We start from the raw sequence: 3,506 nt of genomic DNA on the forward strand, positions 1-3,506 counted from the left end.
ATATATATATATATATATATGCAAGCGTATGTAGATGAGTGTGTATTTATATGTATGTCTATATATTATGAATATATTATGTCACGTTAATATGTGTATATAGATGTATAGATGTATAGACATACACATACATGCACACACATTTATACACATGCGCACACAAATACATATACACATACATAAATGAAAAAAAAAATCCTTGGACCCTAATAATTTCAAGTTTCTTAAGAATCATTAGCAAGGCCGGAATTAACTGATGAAACGTGTTCCAAAATATTCGCTAATTGTTTTAATCACCAGGTGATCAATCACCGTGAAAAGACCCAACGCCAATGATTGTAACCTATTTTAAGACATTTTTCAAGCCCGTCTTCAATGAACCATATTCTTTTATTTTTTACTGATGATTGTTTATCAACATGAAACTATTAAGATTCGAGCGTCAGTTTTATTATTTGCCCATTATAAGTCACCTTATACTGAGCAGATTGAATTATATATTGTTGTTGTTGGCACTCCGTCGCTTACGACGTCGAGGGTTCCAGTTGATCCGATCAACGGAACAGCCTGCTCGTGAAATTAACTCTACAGACGCGTGTACCCTTAACGTAGTTCTCGGGGATATTCAGCGTGACACATCGTGACACAGTGTGACACAGTGTGACAAGGCTGGCCCCTTTGAATTACAGGCACAACAGAAACAGTAAGAAAGAGTGAGAGAAAGTTGTGGTGAAAGAGTACAGTAGGGTTCGCCACCATCCCCTGCCGGAACCTTTAGTGTTTTCGCTCAATAAACACTCACAACGCCCGGTCTGGGAATCGAAACCGCGATCCTACGACCGCGAGTTCTCTGCCCTAACCACTGGGACATTGCGCCTCCACTGAATTATATATAAGCAAACTTCTTACCACACGGCCATACTTGTGCCTATTTAAAGCAATGCTCACACGTCTTAGAAAGATCAGATGATCTCTTCCTTGTGAGGGTTCGGGGTGCTAGTCGTCTCTCCATGCTTTATTTATGAATCGTTAAGCTATATAAATGACTCAAGGAGCTAGAGTTTTGTGCCAAAGCAGTTGCCAAACATTTAGCATGAGACTCAGCTTTGCAGCTAATAAATAAGACAAACTCTGTATTGTAATTGAATCCTTTTCCCCCTTCGTTTGCGAAATCAAACACACAGGTACACACTCATATATACATCTAACGCGTACTTATGCACAGAGAGCGAGAGAGAGAGAGAGAGAGAGAGAGAGAGAGAGAGAGAGAGAGAGAGAGAGAATGGGGGGAGAGGGAAGAACAATTTAAGACGCTGATGTTGAATATGTCTAAGACGATGTTTATAATACTGATGTTGATGAATAAAAAACTATTTAAACAGTCAGATAATTGTCCGTGTTTATTTCTTATTGTTTTATGTTCGATTTGTGTCACAAATATAGGTTTGGTACTACACAGTGTCTGAGTTCAAGTATTTAGAAGTCTAACTACGTCTCACTCCTACATTTTCGGTCAATAAACTTACATTTAGAGAAACCGACCTCCTGCCGACCTTAGTATATGTTAGACGTAAATTTTATTGTAGCTGAGATTTTTGCAATTACATTTGTGCTTACTGAAGTTATGTGTAAATTCAAATACGGATGATTCGTTTATAAAATATAATCAAAAATTATCATCTCTGGTTTCGTACATATTGATTTCAAATTTTGGCACACGGCCAGCAATTTCGGGGGAAGCAGATAGGTCGATTTCATAGACCCCAGTACTCAACGGATACGTATTTTATCGACCCCGAAAGGATGAAAAGCAAAGTCAACCTCGGTGGAATTTGAACTCAGAACATGAAGACGGACGAAATGCTTACGAAATGCTCAACAGCATTTCGTCCGGTGTGCTGACGATTCTGCCAACCCGCAGCCTTTGGCTTCTTACGCATTAAGGAAAAAAAAATACAAAACAGGAGTACCAAGACTCTAATATTTTTGAAACAGCGATGGTGCGTGGCTTAGTGGTTAGCGGTATTCGGTACACGATCAGAAGCTCGTGAGTTCGATTCCTGGCGGCGGGTTGTGTCCTTGAGCAAGACACTTTATTTCACATTGCTTCAGTCCACTCAGCTGGCAAAATTTAGTAGTATCTGTATTTCAAAGGGACGCTCTTGTCTTATTCCGTTCCACGCAGAACCTCCCTGAGAACTACGTTAAGGGTACACGTGTCTGTGGAGTGCTCAGTCATTTTACTTTTACGATCAGGCTGGAACCCTCATTGACGTAACCGACGGAGTGCCAGTATAGTGTATGGAAAATATAACCCGAAAAATGGGTATCTGAATACCCTTATCTGAAAGGGTACCAAGAATTAGTTTCCACTTGCTTAATACATGTGTTGCGATTCGCTAGAATCGACTAACTTCTCCTAGAATTGGCTCCTGCAATAGTCCATTCTTTTTAGCCTTTCTCTCTGAGCCTAAACATCCGCATAAATTCGACACACCTTAGCTACTTAACTGCGTGATTTTCTACACCTCCATTTTCGTCGGTAACGGCTCTAATGCAACCTTCATTTTGCTGAATATATCGATCTAATGAAAGAGCAATGCAGAACTCCAGGAAATTCCCCCACCATATCAGAAAGCGTGCCGAGCGAACGGAATGGTGAACGGAATGGTGACCATTTCAGAAAATAGCAAGAAACTGATCAGTAGCCAACACAATGCAGCAACCAATCTCATACTGAACAGACATAAACTTGAACTTGAAGTTGCTGACTTTAAACGGCTTTGGGTCCAGTTTAAGCAAGAACATCAGATGGAAAAGTACTTCAAACAGTTTTCCAAGAAAGTTCAAACCAGACAAGTCCCTGGTGACTTCGTTCATTTTACATGAGTGTGAAAGATGTGCACTCAGAGCTGACACGGAACATAGGATATAGACGTTCGAATACAAGTGCTTCTGAAAGCTGTTGTGCATCGTGTATGTATTTCATTAGAACAGGAGCTTCGATAGGTAGTAAATCTCGAAATATATGTTTCTTTATTGCCCACAGGGAGCTAAACACAGAGGGGACAAACAAGGACAGACAAAGGGATTAAGTCGATTACTTCGACCCCAGAATTAAAGGTACTACTCATTTTTGTCAGCTAAGTGGACTGGAATAACTTGAAATAAAGTGTCTTGCTGAAGGACACAACGCGCCGCCAGGAATCGAACTCATGGCCTTACGGCCGGGAACCGGATACTCTGATCACTAAATCATTCACCGTCATTTTAACTGACTTGTATGATAGTTTATAGAGAGTTAACTCCGAATTTAGGTGAAACAAAGACCTCGTATCAACAAGTACAGAAAGCGAAAGAACATGGTCCAGCCATTTAAATATATGAACAGACGATGGTAAAATGTAGAATTCTAAAATATTCGAATACAGTAGCTGTATACAAATGTTTGAAAATTTAATTGCTGTACACAAGTGCTGTCTCGATCGATAAAAAGAGACGAACAT

Source organism: Octopus bimaculoides, chromosome 23, assembly GCF_001194135.2.
Source record: "Octopus bimaculoides isolate UCB-OBI-ISO-001 chromosome 23, ASM119413v2, whole genome shotgun sequence".
In the NCBI taxonomy this organism is placed as follows: Eukaryota; Metazoa; Mollusca; class Cephalopoda; order Octopoda; family Octopodidae; genus Octopus; species Octopus bimaculoides.